Source organism: Schistocerca nitens, chromosome 5 (genome assembly GCF_023898315.1).
Source record: "Schistocerca nitens isolate TAMUIC-IGC-003100 chromosome 5, iqSchNite1.1, whole genome shotgun sequence".
Lineage (NCBI taxonomy): Eukaryota > Metazoa > Arthropoda > Insecta > Orthoptera > Acrididae > Schistocerca > Schistocerca nitens.
The window spans coordinates 406,392,101-406,416,392 of NC_064618.1; the positions used below are offsets into that span (position 1 = coordinate 406,392,101).

The following is a 24,292-nucleotide window of genomic DNA, read 5'->3' on the forward strand; positions in this document are numbered from 1 at the left end:
ACTACTTAAACCTAACTAACCTAAGGACATCACACACATCCATGCGCGAGGCAGGATTCGAACCTGCGACCGTAGCAGTCGTTCGGTTCCGGACTGCAGCGCCTAGAACCGCGTGGCCACCACTGTCCGGGAATGCTCTGGAAAGCTAATTATTTGCATATCAAAGCGTCTTCTTCCTGTTGGTTAAAGTTCGCGTCTGTAGCACGTCATCTTCGTGATGTAGCAATTTCAATGGCCAGTAGTGTAGATTAATTGGTGGTATTACTTTGTATTATCGTTATTGATAAAGACTGCTGTACCTACCCATTCAGAAGACTGAATTAAGAACAATGATCTGTGTACTCAGTTGCTGCGAACAGGTTCGTTTGCTTAGCAACACAGAGCTGCAGTCGAGTGGCGCGGGTCGCGTTAAATTCTTCGGCGGGCTGTTTAAACGCTGACTGCGAAACTCGCGCTTGTCCGAAAACAGACACTACACATATACTCATTAGTATTTACAAAGAAATTTTATGGTGATAAGATAAATACATATTTTATTTAATCTAGGCTTTAGAAAATTAACATAAGAATTGGTAGATATGAAAGTGATACCGAAACTGATGCCGCCTGTTTTTTGTATTGATTTTGAGTCTCCGAGTCAAGTTATGTTAGTAAACCAATTTTTGAATATTCCGCTAGTGGCTTGTTGGTTTCGCTGTCCTGCCACAAATAGCAGCAGCGGTAGGGGCGTCGAGGTGCTTGTCATAGAGAAGTGCACGACACGCACCGCGACCTGGACGATCCTCTTAGCTCCTCTCCCGTTATAGTGAAGAGCGTCTCATTCTGCTCATCCGTAACGATCGCTGGATTACGAGTATAGAATTGTGTGCACATGTGAACTGCGACTGTAAGGCCTTGGCGTCGTAAAGTGCGTGAGGAAAGGGCCCCACGGATGCTTATACAACATTACAAAAAATCATTGATTAGGAATTTGTTGGGACCTGCACCACCAATACAAGACTAAAGAACAAGATTGTAGTTGAGAGGACAACCCCCATGGAGTGGCTACATGCGAATTCTCCAACGAAGCCGAAGACACGGCCACCTGCAGCCAAAGTGATGTGCACAGTCTTCTCGTGTAGGCAGGTGATGTGGTTCTTTTGGTTATCTTGGAGACTAAAGCATCTGCCAGTTCAGAATGGTACAAGACGAAACTGACAAGGATTAAAGACTCAATTCTAATTTGCTTCCATTAAGCGAAGGACGAAGACAACTTTCGATTGTAGCACGATAACGCCAGAACCCGCAACAGCTTTTTCGACCATAGAAATCAATGTCATATTTGGCCGGTGTGTCCTCCCACATTCACCGTAACATCTAATGTAGCACCCTCAGACTGCTGTTTCTTTGGACCCATGGAGGGGTACTAAAAGGATGATGACGCGAATATACGGCCTCTCCCATCCACGTGTCAACCTCATCTGCTAGTGGTGTACTGTGCCTAGCACAAGAGGCTCCGACGACCCAGTGTTGTCGGTATAGGTAGAACATCGATTATGGAGGAAATGCTGTACCGTACTCACATAGGTGAGTTACGGCTGTTTCTGGTAGAGCAGCGAGATGGCAGACCAATCACCAGTCTTACCTGTGATGGGCCAGTACCGTATCCCATTCAGAGACTCAGTAAATGTAATTGCAGCATTCATTTTAACCTCGGAAACAGGACGGATTACCGGTATACAACATGGGCGGGATGTAAGAACAGGAGAAAATTGTTTAATGAAGCTTGGAAACGTGTCGTATGGAACGTTAGGGAAATTCCTCTTGCGGAAACAGAGTTATCTAAACGTTTGAAAGAAAGGGCAATAGATTTTTGCTGCAATTGCAGGAACAAAGACGGAAACATCTGGAACACAATATGTAGATGACTATATTATAATTTATAGCGTTGTAAAACAGGAACAAGGGACAAGTAAACGTGTGGCCATCTACACTCACAGAAAATGGAAAGGTGAAATACTGAATTACGAATATGCAAATGACCGCATTTTGATACTAAGAATTAGAGATACACAAGGAATCCTATGAACAATAGCCCCTCATGTCCCAGATGAAAGAAAAATGGAAGAGCCAAAGGCCTTTTACAAACAATTACAAATGATGTGAAACAGATGCAATAAATATCAGATTTTAGTCAAGGGAGATCTACATACTAGAACTGGAAATACCATGCAAACTGGAGGAAACAAAGAAAAAAACCAATTAAGAATCAAAGGGAAGAACACCTTAAAAAGTGTACCTCTTAGAAGGTAACAGCATAAGATATCTCCACCAAGCTCAGATGACAAAAACATTATCATATCTGGAAACGGTACAAGACGACAGAAGAATAGAAAAATTAAAAAACAGCAATATCAAACAGAGCTAATACGGTTCTTGGGAAGAAAAGGAAATATAGGAAACGTAGAGGAGATAGGGTTTGGACACAAGAGATGCAAACAGCAAAGAAAGGAAAACAAGAAGTGTTCAAGAACTACGTAAATAATCCCACAAATGAAAACTATATTGAATATAAAGAAAAAAGAAATAACGCAAAACACATAGTTCGGAAAGCACGCGGAGAATCATGGGTACATTTTATAGAGCATGATTTACATGGCAGACAAACTATCGCTTATAAAGTGATAAAGCCACTCAACAGACAAGAAAATGAATTACAGTATGCTGATACCGTACTTCAGACATTATCCGAATTAAAAAACGCAAAAGGCCTGCCGGCCGCAGTGGTCGAGCGGTTCTACGCGCTTCAGTCTAGAACCGCACGATTACTACGGTCGTAGGTTTGAATCCTGCATCGGGCATGGATGTGTGTGATGTCCTTAGGTTAGTTAGGTTTGAGTAGTTCTAAGTTCTAGGGGACTGATGACCTCAGATGTTAATTCCAATTGCGCTTAGAGCTATTTTAACCATTGCATGGGGGCTTAATAAAAATATTAATGCAAATAATTTTAATTTTTTTTTTTTGCTTTAGTAGCTGTCTGTCCGATTACGAAGTCTCGTAACGGTTGGCCCTGACTGTTATTGTTACGCAATCTGACTGCTTAGAACAATAACAAAGAATGAAATGGAAATTTTCATTAACACAGTTAATTAATTAAGCCCACAGCAACTATAAAACCAACGCAACAACAAGCACAAGAGTAACTGTTCTGTGTGTGGGAGTGTGACTCAACGTACACATCTGGCACGGTTCTTCTTCAAAAGACAAGAATTTCAAATACCATTTATACTGAATTAATTAAAGAAAATACAAATACCATAATTACTCAAGAGAACCACAATTACACTCTAATCCAAGAACCCAAGCCAGATGCTTTGTTGACTGAACCTGTAATGACACATTATTTAAAACATGGAAATAATGAAAAATAAATCAAGTTTCGTTACCTTCATATATTGACCAAAATCACTCTCATAATTACAATATATCTCCACACCGCCTCGCTATTACCACATCTGAACAAGAACCTTTCAGTATCACATCTCAGCAAGCACTCCCTACTAGCACATCTGAACACCAACTGACTACTACGAGCTCTCCCCAAGCAGTGACCTCTAGCACATCTCAATAATGACAGCCCGTGGAGGCGGCGGAACAATGCTCTCTAGCGATCTCTGGCGCTGTGGCTCAGTGTAGCCACCTTTCATATGCCCTTCCTCCACGGCTAGAATTTGATGGTATTTTTGCCAGCATTGGTGGTGAAAATACCACCAAATTCGTCAAAAAAATACAGACAAAAATAAAAGATAATATTAATACGTAAATATCATATAACTAGATAAAATTTTGGCTTTGCACTGACCTTTCAATAACCTATTATATAGAATACAGTAAGCAATACAAATTCTTTCATACATGTGACTTTACATAACAGTTTATACAAGTATTATGTGGTTAAACAGTTCAATCAATAGCGTCAGCAATGACGAATATGTGCAGGTAAGAGTCTCATAACTTTCCACAAACAGTAATACACAATAAATCAGTTTATACAAATATTCACATAAACGCTTTCCATAGCCCAAGAATAAGCAGTTGACAGTTCCAGCAGTAGCACCCAGCAATGGTCAACAGGTGCAAATACCACAAGTAACATTTTTTCAATAGAAACAGTCCATCAGTGGCACCCAGTACTGTTGAATAGGTGCAGACACCAACAAGTAACACCATTTCAGTAGAAGCAGTCCATTAGTGGCACCAGCAATGTTGATCAGGTGCACACAGCGACAGGTGACTTCATTTCAGTAGTAGCAATCCATCAGTGGCACCCAGCAATGTTGAGCAGGTGCAGACATCAACAGGTGACTTCATTTCAGTAGAAGCAATCCATCAGTGGCACCCAGCAATGTTGAGCAGGTGCAGACACCAACAAGTAACACCATTTCAGTAGAAGCAGTCCATTAGTGGCACCCAGCAATGTTGATCAGGTGCACACAGCAACAGGTGACTTCATTTCAGTAGAAGCAGTCCATTAGTGGCACCCAGCAATGTTGATCAGGTGCACACAGCAACAGGTGACTTCATTTCAGTAGAAGCAGTCCATCAGTGGTACCCCGCAATGTTGAGCAGGTGCAGACATCAACAAGTAACACCATTTCAGTAGAAGCAGTCCATCAGTGGTACCCAGCAATGTTGAGCAGGTACACACAGCAACAGGTGACATCTTTTCAGTAGAAACAGTCCATCAGTGGTACCCAGCAATGTTGAGCAGGTACACACAGCAACAAGTCACATTTCTCAGCAGAAGCAGTTCAATAAAATACACTGTCACTGATCACACTGTTCATCAGAGTTTATAAGCAGAAATTAAACATGTCCTAGTGGCACCAATATTGTAGAAAAGGTACAAGTAACAGTCCATAATTTTTTTTTACAATCACTGATCACACAGTTCATCAGCAGAAATTAAACATGTCCTTGTGGCACCAATCATGTAGAAAAAGTGCAAGTAACAGTCCATACTATTCACCATAACTACTGAGACAGTTCAGTCATGAACAATAGTTTGAATGCACATACAATTTCTTTAACAAAATATAATCAATGCTCTTACACTAAACATACAAATCATAATAAACACACAAATGATATCAGTTAATTGTCACATTAACTATTACAGTACACAATAACAGTTAACCTATAATATTTATGGGTGTCAGTGCAAGCCACTACCAACAAATAAAATAATATTTAGGAGATAGGTGGGTAGGATTAGGAAAGGAAAACACACAAAACACATCCACTCATCTTTCATCCTCATTAAGTGCTACTGTGTAATTGAATAGTGTTAACTGTGTAAATGTAACTCTGTCCAAGATTTGATGTTCATCATGTGTACCAAGTAGTAGTGGCAGCAATGTATAACAGTCAATAATAGTTAGTCAACGTCATAGTCATCATGTCAAGACCAATGTTTGCCAAGCCAGATCAAATTGTACTGTTGCTGAACAACTGTCAGTGAGCCAAGATATGCAAATACTTCCTCTCTTCAAAAAAAAATGTATACTGCTTATTGATTTAACAAAGTGTGTGTGTAGGCAATCTTCTTTCTACTTGAGTGTTCTAGTCTGCCATCTTCATCCTCCTTGTTCCATATGGACCAACAAAAAAAAAATATGCTCCTCACTTACTTTACCTCTTATTCACCAAAACTCCAATAATCATCATCATCACTTAATCTTAATACTTCAATAATACCTCATTTACCTTACCTCTTGTCCACGAAACTCGAATAATCATCAACTTCACATAATCTCAATACCTCAATAATACGTCGATACATATAAACCTCAGCACCAATATCATTTCACTTCCATAACAACTCTTTCCTCTAGTCAGTCTCCTCGAACAAGTACAGATAAAATCCTAGTGCAACTTCAATTCAGCATCCCATGCAATCCGAAGACACATTGTCCACACACAACCTCTGTGTATTCCATCTGACCCAAATTTTCTACTCATTATAAATTATAAGATACATTTTGGTTCCTTGTCCATCATTAAATAAAAGAAATGCATACATGACCTTTAACAGACTTAGTTCGAATAACTCTCAGTAATTAAGTACGATTACGGAGTGTGAATAATCATAATATTTCACAGTGTGTACACCACTTCAAGAATCATGGCAGAAGCAATCATGTGGAGTATTCCTTGTGTCAAGTGTCACTTCCTATTTCAATTGTTCACGAAAAATGCAGTGTAATACTGTCAATGGTCTAAACCTAGTTTTGGTCTGTCATGTCGTTAGCTTCCTTCCTATTAGCATAAATTTATACAGCTTCCATAAAACCTCAGCTCATGTGACTTCTATGACTTTCTTTTACTAATGTCGTTCGTCGAATTATAGCAGTTCATTTTCTTATCTTAAAAATATAAGGCACTGAGCGTAAGCAAAACATGCAATAGCGAGTAAATATACCAGTAGAGAACAGAATGTCAACAAGTGGATGCAGCACAATCCCTACAACGAGGCTCTGCCAAGTGAACAATCTATAATTAATACCACAGTGTAACCTAAACTCTATATTTGTACACAGTATATCAGCATTTCTATATACTAGATTGAAGAGTAGTTATGACAACAAAACAGAAATGTGTAAATATGCAATCCATACGCACAGCAGCAAACATGCCTTACACAATAAACAGGTCATTAGCATCACATCGACATAAGCAAATAAATGCTCATATGTAATCTTAATAAGTACCCATGAAGGCGCAAGCAGATAAATCACAAAGTATAACTTACATATCTAACCACATTAGCACAATTAATCAGGTGACAATTATAATTTAAATTAATAAGCACAGCAGGCACATAATAAAAAAATATGACATCAGTGAAAAAGCATAGCAGCCAAGCGATGCCTAATATACACAAATAACAACCCTGTTCATTAGTCAATCACTGTCAAAATCAGTTAATGTGCGCAAGCACGTCGCTTCACAAGTAAATTCATAGAACATGAAATTAGCACAAAGTATGAGTCACGTAATCGCGAGCAGCAAATTACGTCTAAAGTACGTACCTAAGTGGAATTATGTTACCTGAAAAATAAACTCAATTAATCGTTACCTTTTTTTTACTTTTTTTTTTTTTTTTTTTTTTTTTTGAAATTACATTCTTCCTGAAATTTTCTCCATAGCAAGTCCTCTTAACGTCGGACACGCACAGAATTTACCTGAAGGTCTTAAATACTTTATACAACCGTATCCTGAAAAATACTGAACGTTAATAACATAATTTTTGAAATCACCATAGCTTTATACAGAATTTAGTCGGAGAAATTAAACTGTGTATTTATTTACGGCTGTCAGTGCATTCGCACTGAGCGCTCGATCAGCTGTAGGCGCGTGACGTAGGAAGGTAATTGTTTGCGGTCAACGACTGCCTTGTGCGGCGCGCAGACTGACTGTTGCTTTGAGTATGTGCCGCCGCCAAACACAGCGCGGTATCCTTGTACTCTCTCCATGTTTACGTAAACTGTTGGTTTCTCACAAGTATGTCATTCCACAAAAATTTTTACGTTAGATATGTGATGTATTCCCTTAGAGCGCCGAGTTTTAAGAGTTTCTACTTCAACAGTGTTATCATGAATAATTTTGCGAACTCTATATACGGACCGTTATAAACCAGAAAAAATTTGCGACATAAGCCTTTTCCTTTATGTGATAAACGGTGGGACTTAATTAACACCTTCTGGCCAACTGACAAAGTTTTAAAACGACCAGGACGCTTAGCTGATTTCTCTCTTCTAGCAGCTGCAGATGCAATATTTTGCAGAGCCAGGTTCACAACTTCAGAATGCCGTAGTTTCCGTGAAGGCGGAAAAGGAACTATTTCAGAAATGCGATTTATCGGTGCTTTATTTTTTAATATCAATAGAGGCGGTAAAGAAGTTGAGTCATTTGGAAGTTCATTCAGAATGTTTTGAAAAATATGAAGATACTGATCCCAAGTTCTGTGATTCTGATGACAATAAAGACGGCACAATTTATTGATTTCCTTCATCCATCTCTCTGAAGCATTAGACTGAGGGTGAAAAAGTGAAATAAAAATTGGTTTAATCTTACGACGCCGTAGAGTACGAAGCCAAATTTTAGAGCGAAACTGTGATCCATTATCTGATATAACCTTATCAACATGACCAACTTCCTTAAGAAAATGTTTGATGAAAGCATTAGATACTGAACGAGCTGTTGCTTTGCGTAAAGGTGTAAAACACACATATTTTGATGTTAATTCCACTGCTACGAAAATATACGCAAAACCATTAGTAGAACGAACCACTGGACCGAACAAATCGACTGCAGCCATCTCCTTTAATTTCGCTGGAATGATAGGAAACAACGGTGCTCTGTGAGAAACTGTTGGCGGCTTAGCCTTTTGACATAATTTGCATTTGGCAAGAACAGATCGAATACGTTTTTCCATATTACTGAAGTAGCAATTTTCTCGTAATTTATGAAAGCATTTTCTGGGACCAAAGTGCGCATAACTGAAATGTGTGTACCAAATCAATTTATTGACCCACTCATCAGGAATACAAACTAACCAAACAGAGTTGTCGACCGATTTTCGTTTGAAAAGAATATCATTGCGAACTAAATAATACTGTCTGATCGCTACGCTTTCCTTTCTCCTCCACTTCTCCTTAATGTCCTTCCAGATTGGATCCTTATTTTGCTCCTTAGCGATGTCCTGGAGCGAAGACGAAATAAAGTTCTCAAACGCAACACCTTGAATGTACATCAAACAATAATGGTTTTCTTTGCCGTCCTCTTCGGCACTTTGTTTCAAACCCATAGGTGCACGTGATAAAGCATCAGCAACAATATTTGAAGATCCCTGTATGTAAACAATACTAAAATCAAATTCCTGTAGGTACAACGCCCATCGTGACAATCTGCCATGAGTTAATTTTGTCGACATAAGAAATTCCAGAGCTCGATGATCAGTGTAAACCTTAGTATGTCTACCGAACAAAAATGTGCGAAATTTTGTGAAAGCCCAAACAACAGCCAAAGCTTCAAGTTCCGTAATCGAATAATTCTTCTCTGATTTAGAGAGAACACGGCTTCCAAAGGCAATAGTTTTCTGTACTACAACGCCGTCTTCTTCTATCTCTTGAAATAAGTGTGCACCTAGGCCTTTGTATGATGAGTCCGTCGCCAAACAAAAATCTTTAGATAAATCCGGATGTGAAAGAAGTGGGGCAGCAACTAAAGCATCACGAAGTTGTTCAAATTCTGATTGAGCTTCCTCATCCCAACACCAATTAGAATTTTTTCCAGATAATTCACATAAACGAGGTGTGGCCAAATTGTCCAATCTAACAAAGCGTCTAAGAAAATTACAGACACCAAGGAAACTACGAACATCACGTTTTGTGGTAGGAACAGCATAATTATGAATAGCGTCTAGTTTCTCTGGATCAGGGAGAATACCTTCTGTAGAAATAATGTGACCGAGAAATTTCACCTGAGAACGACCAAATTCAGATTTTTCCAAGTTCACTGTCATGCCAACTCGTGCAAAAATACGTAATAATGAATCCAAAATTTTGTTGTGCTCACTCCAAGAACGTTTAGCAATAAGAATGTCGTCAACATAAGAAGTAATATTGTCACGAAGATAAACAGGTAAAATTTCATTTAAGCTACGAATGAATGCTGCTGAAGATACAGTAAGTCCAAACGGTAATTTCCGAAACTGGTAACAGTTACCAAAGGCTAAAAAAGCAGTATATTTTCTACAATCAGGGTGGAGTTCTATTTGCCAAAAACTTGCGCGCATATCAATCGTGGATAAAACTTTAATTCCATGGAAATGTTGAAGAAGTTCATCTAAATTTTGTGGACGGTCAGTTTCAGGAATAATATTATTTATCTGTCTGGAATCCAGAACCAAACGAATTGACCCATCCTTTTTAAGAACAACGTGTAATGGGCTGGTATAAGGACTGACTGCTGGCTCAACAATGCCCTGATCTAACATGTATTGAAGTTCATTCTTAACCTTGTCTCTGTAAGCCAAAGGAATAGCGTACGTTTTTCCGCGAAATGGTGTGTGTTCTTTTACTTTAAATAAATATTGTAAGCCTTGTATAGTTCCTGTGTGATGACTAAACACTGTAGCATGTGAAGTCAAAATATGGTGCAGCTCTTCTCTTGCAACGTCATCTGGCACTTCAGCTTTCTTAACCTTTTCATTAATTAATTCTTCGCTATTAATTACATCATCCATCGCGTCCCTGTATCTATTGTCATTGTCATGAATAAACACACTGTCGTCATAATGCTCAACAAAAGCATCAGAAGTAAGAAACCTTAAACATTTTGTATCTGATTCAGATCTTGCTAAACACTCGAAAAATTTCAAACATTTCAGCATTCCGGCAACAGTCAAATTCACACTTCCTTCTTTAAAGTTCAAAATTGCCTTATGTGCGTTAAGAAACTCCATACCTAAAATAATCTGTGTACTGAGTAATGGAACAATAATAAAATTAGCAGAAAATTCGTATCCTTGACAAATGAAATTTAGGTTGGTCTGTTGTTTAACTTCCACACCTTTTCCAGAAATCGCTCCTCGAATTGTAGTTTTAGAAATAGGTAACACGGGACAGGCAATAGTTCTTTCACATATACGAAAAACTGATTCACTAATGACGTTCAATGGGCTCCCAGAATCTAAAACTGCAGTGAACTTATTCTTACCCACACATACTTCAATAACAGGATGTAAAAATGCGTCTACATTAGTTTCCTTTTCGTCTAACAAAATGTCTCTCATGTCTTCCAGTCGTACGTAGTGTAAAGTCGAAGTGTCATTACTTTCTGAACCGTCTATATTGCTGCCAGAAGCCGAAGCTGCTAGTCATTGTCTTTGATTATTCGCGTCATTTCGCGGATCAATTTCTACTAATTGCACTTGTCTCTCTGAAGTTCTGTCACGTGGAGGATGCCAATTAGGTCCTTCCTGTCTGTTAGATGCAAATTCTTGGTTGTGTCTGTTATTAAAATTTCTGTTTTCCTGTCTGTCTGCATAACTACTTCTTGTGCAATTTCGACTGTCACTTCTGAAATTATTGTTGTATCTACTACCCTGGTTATTTCTGTAGTAAGAATTTCTGTTACTGTATGAATAATTTCTATCTTGATGATACCGATTACTGTTTCCGTATGGTTGATCATTCCGGTAGGAATTACCGTTATTATAATTGTCTGTGTAATTTCTGTTAGAACGTCTGTTATTGTCATAAGGCTGGTATCTATTGTCCTGTCTGTTACGTCCGTCATTCTCAAAGTTACCCAAATAACGTCCGTTCCGATCACTATCCCTTTTCTCTGAAAATGTATTGTAATTACTGCTACTGAAAAAATTACAAGAAGTCCCGTCGTCGTTGTCATACTCAAGTTCTTGTAGCAAAGTCTTAAAAGTCTCAATGTCGTCTTTACATCTTCCGGCTAAAGCAATTTATCTTATGGATTGTGGCAGCTTAGTTAAACAAATGCGAATTAATTCAGTCGGACTGTAAGGGTTGGAAAGGAACTGATTCTTTCGAATCATGTCTTCAAAATATTCTGCTGGCGTGCGGAATTCAGACTGTTTGAAATTACGCCGCATAATAAGACTGTGTTTGACTCTGTCTTGCGTGTTTTCGGACCAATATGCCGATAGAAATGCATGATAAAAATCATTCAGATTATTACAATCTCTAATGAGTGCACGCATCCGCGTCGCCGGTTCGTTTTCTAAATATCCACACATAAATTCCAGTTTGTGACTTAGTGGCCAATTTGGTGGGAGTGCATACATAAATTGATCTAACCATGCACATGGATGTATGTCATTTTTAGAATTGCGGAAGATCTTAAATTTCCGAACAGTCAAAAAGTGTTTATAGTCAAAGTTTTCGCCTCGTGGCGACAAAGACCTACCGCGTCTGTCCCAGTTTGAATGTCGATTATTGTCAAGTTCGCGCGCCTGGCGCTCTCTTGTTGTGTCCCGTAAATGAAATAAATTACTTTCTTCAAACCCCTCTGCTATCTGTGATTCTAAATTTCTTCTGCTGTCTTTTCCTACGATTTCGCCTTCAATTTGTTTGACTTGCTTTCGTAATGCCTCAACTTCCCTTTTAACGCGTTCATTAAATTTTCCCTGATTTTCAACATGCTTATTTATGTTCTGGTACTCTTCGGTTTCTGCAAATGGTAATGGAGCTGTATCATCTGAATCTCTATCCCCATTTAAACTAAGACTTGTCAATTTATCTGAAATCTCCTCAACTCTTTCCGATAAATCACCTATTTGTTCTTTCTGTCTATTTACGTCTTCCGTAAGTGTCGCGACTCGGGTTTCAGTATTAACACATTTGGTAGTTAACTGTTCATATTGTTGTGTTAGTTTATTTATTCTGTCATTTGGTACGGATTCCTCGATTCTCTCAAATATTTCTTCCTTATCGTGTGCACGTTGTAAATTTAACTCTGAAAATTTCTGTACTATCACGCGATCTCTCTCCTCCTGTTCTCTATCCTGTTCCCTTTGTCTAATCTCTACTGCAATTAATCTATTATTGTGAGCATTCAAAATCGGTTGTACTTCTTCTCTGATTTCTTTCTTTAATTCGTCTTTCATATTTTTGAAACATGTCCCTATTCGTGAATCTAACCGTGTTTCCATTGTTTCCATCTCTGTTTTAATTGTGCCTATTTGTGATCCCAACTGTGATCCCAGTGAGTCTAACCGTGTTTCCATTGTTCCCCTATCTGTTTTTAATTCAGATCGTAACTGTGATCCCAGTGAGTCTAACCGTGTTTCCATTGTTCCCATCTGTGTTTTAATTGTTCCTATTTGTGATCCCAAATTTAATATTGCACCCATCAACTGCTCCATATTAGCTTGTTCGCAATTCCTTTCGCCCCTAACATTTCCCGCAAAACCAGTTTCATTCGTCATAGCTGTAAAGCTATCTGTGTTTGATGCTATTCCAGAATTTTCTATCGTTAATCTCGTACTCTGTGAATTTTCTGATTGAGAAAAATTTTGAAATGGTTCCGGACTACTTTCCCGACTTATTAAATTGATTTCCACTTCATTATTCAACATACTGTTCTCCTGTGTTGGCGAGTTCGCCATGTCAACAATTTCGTCATTCTCACTATTCATCATTTTTGCCTTTTTCATTGATCGCGTAATCATTTACAAAATATACAAAACTCGTCACTATATGAAAATTACACACAATGACTCTTTATCTCCAACAATACCCTTCACACGAAATGCTTCCCTCAAACACGATTAACGAACAATTGAAATAATTGCATTAAATTGTCAAACGCGTATTCAAGGCAATAAAAATTAAATTTTGAAAAATACCATTAGAAGAATGCTAATTACCAAATCTACACATGCAATATAGACTACAATTACTAACTACAAATTACTACAACAATCCTACTGTCTACTATTTCTACAATCAGAAGAATTCCAAGGGACGATCCGAAGCAGTGGACGCCACGTGCATGGGGGCTTAATAAAAATATTAATGCAAATAATTTTAATTTTTTTTTTTTGCTTTAGTAGCTGTCTGTCCGATTACGAAGTCTCGTAACGGTTGGCCCTGACTGTTATTGTTACGCAATCTGACTGCTTAGAACAATAACAAAGAATGAAATGGAAATTTTCATTAACACAGTTAATTAATTAAGCCCCCAGCAACTATAAAACCAACGCAACAACAAGCACAAGAGTAACTGTTCTGTGTGTGGGAGTGTGACTCAACGTACACATCTGGCACGGTTCTTCTTCAAAAGACAAGAATTTCAAATACCATTTATACTGAATTAATTAAAGAAAATACAAATACCATAATTACTCAAGAGAACCACAATTACACTCTAATCCAAGAACCCAAGCCAGATGCTTTGTTGACTGAACCTGTAATGACACATTATTTAAAACATGGAAATAATGAAAAATAAATCAAGTTTCGTTACCTTCATATATTGACCAAAATCACTCTCATAATTACAATATATCTCCACACCGCCTCGCTATTACCACATCTGAACAAGAACCTTTCAGTATCACATCTCAGCAAGCACTCCCTACTAGCACATCTGAACACCAACTGACTACTACGAGCTCTCCCCAAGCAGTGACCTCTAGCACATCTCAATAATGACAGCCCGTGGAGGCGGCAGAACAATGCTCTCTAGCGATCTCTGGCGCTGTGGCTCAGTGTAGCCACCTTTCACCATTTGAACAAAAGACCTGGACAATATTCATATAGAGAATTGATGGAAGCTCTAAAAGCTACAAAGAACAGGAAAGACAATGGTTTAGACGTTTAGTTGGTATTAACATTAAACTTCGGAAATATGGAGCATTATTCACATCAGTGTTGGCGACATAAGAAGGTACCGAAAGGCTGGCGAAAAGCCGAAGTAATGTCTATCTTTAAAAATGATGATAACAAGAAACGGAAGTGTAAACCACCTGGTTTCAGCCTACATATTATCTGCCAAAATCCTGAATGTAAAACTAAAAAAAATATTATAGAAAAACTCTTATCTGGAAAACAGGTTTAGGAAAGGAATGATCAACTATTGTCAATGATTTTACACCACAGTAAGGTATAGAAAACAACGGGTATTCGATAGGGAAACTCGTCTTCCTTTTATAGATTTTGAGAATGCGTTTGATAATGTAAATAGAGAACTGCTGTGGAGTGTAATTCCCATTTGAAAATTTAAAGTTGCCTCCCGCCCAATCCCCAGAGGGCCGGGGTGGCGGGCCAATTTTAGCACCAGCAGATGTCCCCTCGAAAATAATCAACTTCGGATTCTAGACATTTTTTCGTGTGAAGCTTATTTTTCGAGTTTTTCTGGTTTGTCAACTTAAAATTTACACCCTGTATATAGGAGCAGATATTTTTATTGGCACTGAGGACTGTGTACTGGGCAACATTACATGAGTACTTATTTCATTTGCAGAATATTGGTTCAAATGGTTCAAATGGCTCTGAGCAATATGGGACTTAACTTCTGAGGTCATCAGTCCCCTAGAACTTAGAGCTACTTAAACCTAACTAACTAGGGACATCACACACATCCATGCCCGAGGCAGGATGCGAACCTGCGACCGTAGCGGTGGCGCGGTTCCAGACTGTAGTGCCTAGAACCGCTCGGCCACTCCGGACGGCTGCAGAATATTATTTACAGATATTGGGAGTAGTATGTTTTTAGGTTGGTTAGTACCTTCAAGTGCAGTTGGCAACAGCAGGTCATTAACGTTTCATTCCCGCCACCGAATAGTAGGTCAGGTGTAGGAGTGTGGACCCATGAACGCGAAACTAGAAATCTATGGTGACAGGCGTAGTCTATGTAGTGGCGAAATTACGACAGCGCAGAAAAAATCAGTTAGTAAACTATATGATGTGTTTGCAGGAAGACCGTTAGAAGCAGCGAAAACTACATTACTAACACACTGTGGTTACATATTAACAAGTTACCAGTGATAACAATACCTTCACTTGAGTGATGACTCCCGAACCCCTTACACTCTGTGTATACACTAACACAAATAACGATGCACCACCAAGAAATGAACGAAATGGGACGGAAATCGGTAGAATTGACAAACAAATGATTATAGTTTCAAGAAAATTGGATTATTTATTCAACAGAAAGAGATTGACAAACTGAGCAAGTCAGTAACGTGTTGTTCCACCTCTGGCCCTTACACAAGCACTTATTTGGCTTGGCACTGATTGACAGTGTTTTTGGATATCCTTCTGAGGCATATCGTCTCAAATTCTGTCCAGTTGCCTCATTAGATCAAAACCCCCAGCTGGATACGGGGCCCTACTGATAATTTTCTGTACATTCCCAATTGGAGAGAGATTCACCGGCCTTGCTGACCAAGGTAGGATTTGGCAAGCGCGAAGACCAGGAATAGAGTGTTTCGCGATGTGAGGGCAGGCATTATCTTGCTGATGGTGGTTTGTTATGAAGTGCAACAAAATGGGGCATAGAATATCGCCGGCTTATTGCTGTGTTGTAAGGGTGCTACGGATGACAACTAGAGGGGTCATACTATGAAAATAAATGACACCTTAGACCGTTGCTGCAACGGCCTTGCCGCAGTGGATACACCGGTTCCCGTCAGATCACCGAAGTTCAGCGCTGTCGGGCGTGGCAGGCACTTGGATGGGTGACCATCCGGGCCGCCATGCGCTGTTGCCATTTTTCGGGGTGCACTCAGCCTCGTGATGCCAGTTGAGGAGCTACTCGACCGAATAGTAGCGGCTCCGGTCAAAGAAAACCATCATAACGACCGGGAGAGCGGTGTGCTGACCACATGCCCCTACTATCTGCATCCTCATCTGAGGATGACACGGCGGTCGGACGGCCCCGATGGGCCACTTCTGGCCTGAAGATGGAGTGCTTTAGACCGTTGCTCGTGAACGTCGGGCCGTTTGGCGGGCGACAGTCAGGTTGGTATCCCACCGCTATCTGAGGCATCTCCAGACACCTCTTCGCTGGTCATTGGGCCTCAGGTTCGGGAGTCATCACTCAAGACAACTACACTCCTGTCAATGAGATTCCAGGCTTAAGGTATGTCTGGAGAAACCTTGGACAGCGATGGTCTAACAACCTGTCAGCAGGTATATGGCCCGACAACCAGGAGTGATGGTCCTTTCATAGTAGGATACTTCGGTTCTCATCCATGGCAACCTTACAGCAGAGCGGTACATCGTAAATATTCTCCCTCCCGTTTTGCTGCTGTTGATGGTCTTACATTTCAGCAAGCAAACGGCAGCCTGCACAGGGCGAAAGTTTTTACTGCGCTGCTTTATTCGTGCTTGACAAACCGTGTCTTGGCCAGTTGGCCAACAAGGTCGCCAGGTCTCTCTTTGGTTGTGAACGTTTGGATTGGGACCGTCTAGCGCGCCAATTGGACGGAATTCAGCACGACATCCCTCAGACCATCCAACAACTCTGTTAATCAATGTGATGTCGAATAACTGCCTGCGCAGAGCCAGAGGTGGACCAACGCGTTTTTGATGTGCTCCATTTGAGAAGCTCTTTCTCTTGAACAAATCACCCAGTTTTTCTGAAACTGTGGTCATCCGTTTGTTTGCGCATGTACATCACATCTACCAGTTTCCGTCGTCGTGCTTCGGTTTTTTGTCTTGATAGTGACTGGGCCAAATATATCACGAAATAAGCATCAAACGAAAAAACTACAAATTACGAAACTCGTCTAGCTTGAAGGGTGAACCCAGATGGCGCTATGGTTGGCCCGCTAGATAGTGCGTAGTCCTGTAGTACGTAAAGAAATATGAATGTTTTAGTTGGACCACTCTTTTCGCTTGTTGATAGATGGCGCTGTAATAGTCACAAACGTATAAGTACGTGGTATCACGTAACATTCCGCCAGTGCGGACGGTATTTGCTTCGTGATACATTACCTGTGTTAAAATGGACTGTTTACCAATTTCGGGAAAGGTCGATATCGTGTTGATGTATGGCTATTATGATCAAAATGCCCAACGGGCGTGTGCTATGTGTGCTGTTCGGTATCCTGGACGACATCATCCAAGTGTCCGGACCGTTCGCCGGATAATTACGTTATTTAAAGAAACAGGAAGTGTTCAGCCACATGTGAAACGTCAACCACGACCTGCAACAAATGATGATGCCCAAATAGGTGTTTTAGCTGCTGTCGCGGCTAATCCGCACATCAGTAGCAGACAAATTGCGCGAGAATCGGTGTTCAGAATGCTACATCAACATCGATTGCACCCGTACCATATTTCTATGCACTAGGATTTACATGGTGACGCATTTGAACGTCGTGCACAGCTCTGCCACTGGGCACAATAGAAATTACGGGACGTTGACAGACTTTTTGCACGCGTTCGATTTAGCGATGAAGCGTCATTCACCAACAGCGGTAACGTGAACTGCATAATATGCACTATTGGGCAACAGAAAATCCACGATGGCTGCGACAAGTGGAACATCAGCGACCTTGGCGGGTGAATGTATGGTGGTGCGGTATTATGGGAGGAACGATAATTGGCCCCCATTTTGTCGATGGCAACCTAAATGGTGCAATGTGCGCTGATTTCCTACGTAATGTTCTACCGATGTTACTACAAGATGTTTCACTGCATGACAGAATGGCAATGTACTTCCAACATGATGGATGTCCGGCACATAGCTCGCGTGCGGTTGAAGCGGTATTGAATAGCATATTTCATGACAGGTGAATTGGTCGTCGAAGCACCATACCAGGGCCCGCACGTTCACCTGATCTGACGTCCCCGGATTTCTTTCTATGGGGAAAGCTGAAGGATATTTGCTATCGTGACCCACCGACAATGCCTGACAATATGCGTCAGCGCATTGTCAATGCATGTGCGAACACTACGGAAGGCGAACTACTCGCTGTTGAGAGGAATGTCGTTACACGTATTGTCAAATTCACTGAGGTTGACGGACACCATTTTGAGCATTTATTGCATTAATGTGGTATTTACAGGTAATCACGCTGCAACAGCATGCGTTTCAGAAATGATAAGGTCACAAAGGTACATTTATCACATTGTAACAACAGAAATAAAATGTTCAAACGTACCTACGTTCTGTTCTGAGGTCATCAGTCGCCTAGAACTTAGAACTAATTAAACCTAACTAACCTAAGGACATGACACACATCCATGCCCGAGGCAGGATTCGAACCTGCGACCGTAGCGGTCACGCGGTTCCAGACTGAAGCGCCTTTAACCGCACGGCCACACCGGCCGGCTCTACGTTCTGTATTTGAGTTTAAAAAACCTACCTGTTACCAACTGTTCGTCTAAAATTGTTTGTGACTATTGCAGCGCCATCTATCACAAAGCGAAAAAAGTTGTCCTTGTCCAACTAAAACATTCATATTTCTTTTCGCACTACAGGAATATGTAATAAAAAATGGGGGATCCTATTTTTTAAAAAAGCCGTTGATATCCGTTTGACCTATGGCAGCACCATCTACCGGGGCAGCCATAGCGCCATCTGCTTTCCCCCTTCATGCTAGACATGTTTCGTTCTTTGTAGTTTTTTTTGTTTGACGCTTATTTCGTGAGATATTTGGCCCGGTCACTGGTGAGTAACATAGCTCTATGAAACGGATGATACATAGAAAGAACTGTTACAGTATGAACAGAAGGCAAATGAAAGAAATACACAATGAGACGACAGAAATGACATATTCAAAGACAATTTCTTCAGCATCATCTCCTTCGAAGTATTAGGTGTTGTAGTCACATTTTCCGGTCTCTACCATTCCTCCATCCATCTCTTAGGAGTTCTACCTAGTTATCCTTTTCGAGTCGGTCGATAATTCATATTTTTTTGGCTATTTGTTTTCTGTCATTCTGTCAACATGATCCATTCATTTCAGTCTCATTCCATTCTCTTCTATCCTATCATTAACTGAAAAGATTTTTCTGATCTTTTTGTTTCGTTTCTAATCTTATCAATTTTCTTATAGCCTCTTACATAATTACACTGAAATCACCGCGATTTATGTTGGTCCCTTGACATAACAAATGACAGGACATGGTTCTTAATAAGGAGTGTGAACACCGCGGAAGGCAGTGCATACTTCCAACGCGCTCCCATGCGGGCCACGAAGTTGGTGAGTAGTTCTTGTAGTAGGATGTTCAGTTCCTCCACAAGCGCAGTTGCAGTTCCTGGATGGTCGCTGGTGCAGTGAACGTGCTGCAATACGTCTCCCCAACGCATCACACGTGCTCGACGGGATTTAAGCCAGGGAAAAGTGAAGGCTACTCAATTCGTCGAGCATCCTCTCCTCTGAGGGCTACGTAGAAACTTAATTACGTGTATAGATAGTTCATCTATAGTTCTAATAAGTGAGTTTGCAAGTATGAACATATGTGACCGAAATAGCCATAAATTTAGTTGCATCGACTTAGAAGTTTAAACTTATTACAACGCCGAGGGACTGTACGCCATAGTGTTTGACATCCATTTCAACTTAATACCACTACTTTTTCCCTAGAAAAATGGTTTTTAACAGACCGACTGACAGGCAGTGGAACAACAATTGGTAAAGATATTTTTATGGGATATAATTACAAATCAACATTTTTCGAATTTTTTGCTTTACTTGCAGTGTGAAATCTTTCCTCTTGCCAAATTTCTGCTCTGAGTTGACAGGAGGACCCTATCGTTTTTGACGAGTGAGTTTGCGAGTATCAAAATATGTGACATAAATGGTCGTATCTTTCGCATGTATTGATGGAGAAACAAATTTTTTAGACTGCGAGGGATCATAGATCTTCATATTTGACATAAATTTCGATTTGATAAGGGTCTTGACAGGCGGACAGACAAACGACAACAAATTGATCCTAAGAGGGTTTCATATTTACCGATCGATATACGGATCCGTATAAATGATAGAGCCGAATGTACGCCCGAAAAGGTGCACAGAGTCACTGAACCTACGAGCAGTGACTGTGGCTTATTCAAAGATCTGGACAAACAATATTGTGCATGCCCACACCATGTAACTTGAACCACCGAAACGACCATGTTCTATATATATCTGGGAACATTAAGTATCCTCATATCTCGCTAAGTGAGTGGCACGCAGGAACGTTCACTCACATGTTCGTTTTGGTAATGCACGTGTTATGCTGTATAGGGACATGGTCATACTGACCTCCAAACCGTAGAACGCGGAACACTCTCTGGTCAACGTTACTGCGACACTGTTCTCCTTCATGTTGAGCGACTTTTGACGGGTGTATCCGGCCTTGATTTCATTTTTAGGATAAAAGTGCGCTGCCGCGCAGGTGGAGAAGCTCTTGAATTTTCGGGGAATGGACTGGCCTGCCCGTACCCCGGTTTTAAATCCCAACGAGCACGTGTGAGATTCGTTGGGGAGACCAACTGCAACACCTTCAGAAGAACTCCTACCATTTCCCGCCTTTAATAATGTCCAGGTGACCATCGTAAATAGCTGTGACGTCAGTATAATTATTGACTTCGAATAAAACTAGCGTTTCCGTTCGTCTCATTGCTCACTACTTTCAGTCACCTTCTGTACTCTACTGCAGCAGTTCTTTCCAGGTATGGTATAAGTTTTATCAAGCTGTTTTACTTGGCAAGGACACATAATATGGAAGTTACTTTTGGCCTTAAGTTCTTGCGCTGTGCTGAAGCTCGTCGAATGCTTAACAAAGTAAAATTCTGGTAGACATATAATTTTGACAGCTGCGTTAGAGGTACTATGCAATTTGGTAACTGCATCCAGATTAGTAAACATGTTGTTAAAAGCAGTTCAAGTTAAGTCCAATATAACGCTAGCGGCCTCTACAGTTCAGTGTCTTCTAACTTCCGCCCACTTATGCAAGAGAACGTAATTTTCCAATCATCCTGCACGCACTATCATAGAACCGTTTTACACTTTTATTAAGTCTAAAAAATGACTTAGCTTTTCGTTGGTAAAAAAATACAATTTAAAATTTTCAACGTGTAACAACATAGCTGTTTTTAAAGCTAAATAATGACAATACTTTAAATGTATCCATTTGTACATTTTTTAAAAATCTTCACCGGCCCATTGTTCCTAATACGACTTCAAATGGTTCAAATGGCTCTAAGCACTATGGGACTTAAAATACATCATTGGACACATCACTTACAGGTCTACCAGACGTTTACTTTGCAAGACTGCACTGGTGTTGCGGTATGGTTTGAAAGGTTACAGGCGACTATGAGTTTACGTCCTAACAGAAATCCTTTTAACTAGTTACCCTTCCACTTGAGTACCTGGTCCATGCGTCTCTGAAACTGATTTTGCCCTTTGACTGTGGTGGTTGTTATTAGTCTGCATTAGAGGTTATCACAGTTCTCAGAATCTAAATAAACTTAAATGCTGAAATAATGAAATGGTGGCTTTGTGAGTATTGTAGTCAATTGTAGATGGGTGATTAATACACTCTTGTTCAGAAAAAAAAACAGAACACCTTGAACAACTAGAGATAGGACGTTTATGTTCACAGGACAAACACATTAGTACGTTCTGCAGAAATGATCAGCATTTGCACCATGTCGCCCAGCGGGTTCAGGGTCAAAATGGATATCGCAGCGCAACATCATTTACCGGTAAAATGTGCCTGCGGCTCTCGTTGTCGCTATGAACCGAAGGTAATGGATCAGTGTGACTTGAGGAGACGTGAACGATGCTTCGCAGACGTATAGGCGAACTGAATCGTGAAGTCTGTGAGTTTGAAAGAGGGCGCTTTATTATCACGAGGGAGCATGATGCATCAATCAGGGAAATTGCTGCTCGTGTGGGACGAAACGTTTCGGCAGAGGGACGAGAGTGTGCAGAATGCTTCAAAACAGGCCGTAGATCGCGATAAGATGGGTCAGGTGGCACCACATAGACCACCCCCGAGAAAATCGACACCTCATCTGAATGGCACTGCAGGACAGATCTGCGTCCTCCTCGGAATTGGCGCAACGGTATACTACCAGGGGTGACAGTGTGTTGCCGTTTATTGCGACTGGGTTACGTTTGCGTCGTCCTGTTCTCCGCCTACCTTTAACGAATGTGCAGAAACGTGCTAGACGGCAATGGTGTACGTAACGACGTCACTGGGGACAGGAATGACATCAAGTAGTGTTTTCGCATGAATCCAGGCTCTGTTTGTTTTAAAATGATGGCCGCATTTGGGTTCGCCGCAGACAAGCGGGGCGGCATCCCAATGACTGCATTCACACAAGACGTACCGCGCCAACTCAAGGCCTTATTGTGTAGGGTGGTATAACCATAAATCACAGCCGGTGCGTTCGAGGGCACCGTGACTAGTGTGGCCTACATAAATTGCATCCTGCGTCTCGTAGCCTTACCCTTTGTGCACAACACCCCAAACGCCATTTTTCAGAAAGACAATGCACAATGACATGTTGCTGCACAAACAAATGCCTTGTTGGTGTCACAGGATGCCAGCCTCTTGCCCTGGCCCACAAATCACCAGACCTGTCGCCAACTGAAACTGGGTAGAGTATGGTGAAACGACAGGTGTATTGCTGTGGCCCAAGGCCAACCAACATAGATGAACTTTGGAATGAGGTGAATGCAGTATGGCTGGCTGTACCATAGGACGCCATTCGCGCCACATACGCGTCGATCCATCAAGCATGGAACAAATCCATAACAGATCCTGTGTCTACTAGGTAACAAGACACATGCTGAACAAGGTGACTGAAATGTTAATCATTTCTGCAGTACATACTAATGGACATGTTCCGTGAATATGACTGTAGTCGTTCAAGGTGTTCTGTTTTTTTTTCTGAACATGATTGTGTATCACTACGGGATTGACCTTTTATAAAAGTTATGGCACAGCTTTGTTGATCATGAAAGAAGACAAACAATACAAATTAAGCGTGATGACAAATAAATCATGTTCTGTTGGCAACACAACCAGATGCTATAAATAGTTAACACTCTGCTGGGTGGTGACTGGTTGGCAAAGGCTGCTGCTTGTCTGATTAAGCTATTTTCTCTGGCTCAAAACATGGATAACACTATTTGAAATTATCTGACGCTGAATCGACGTTGATGGATTTATTCTACACTTACTACAATGATGCAGTTGAGAAGAAGTGGTGATATTGTGATTATGTTTGCCCTAACAAGCCAGAGCAGCTATACCATACCCCATTGTGGATATGTAGAGCTGTCTCAGGTGACAGGCATAGTTCGAGCGTCTCCAGAACAGTGATGTGCAACGCCTGTAATTCGTTATCGTGGGCACGTACTACGCAAATACGACGCTGACGATCAGTTAGATGGATCGTAATTACTCTCTAATGGAGCTCTGAAGTCTCGACAGATTCCAGCGTGTAACACTGCCGTTCGCCGGTCATCCCTTGAATCAATTTGACTCACTTAGGCATGCCGGTGCACAGAAAGAGATCAAACGTCAAGACGGTAGAAGTGACACGAATAAGATTGCCCTCGCATTCCCGCAACCGCCCCCACAAGGGTTCTGACGCCAGTTATAAGAATTCATGTGTCTTCCCTATGACTCGTTTGGTCTACCCACTGGCCAGTCCTAATCAAAGGTAACAATATTCTTCTCTTTTCTGGAAAAGCATCGAATCCCTGACTCGTAAATTCCTACAGAGAGGACAACACGTTGTGCT

The 24,292-nt window shown here is 40.7% G+C and overlaps 1 pseudogene; it reads left to right on the forward strand.

The window, feature by feature from the left end:
* The first annotated feature begins 16,179 nt into the window (after positions 1 to 16,179).
* Positions 16,180 to 16,297, forward strand: LOC126261148 (5S ribosomal RNA; annotated as a pseudogene).
* Positions 16,298 to 24,292: the final 7,995 nt, after the last annotated feature.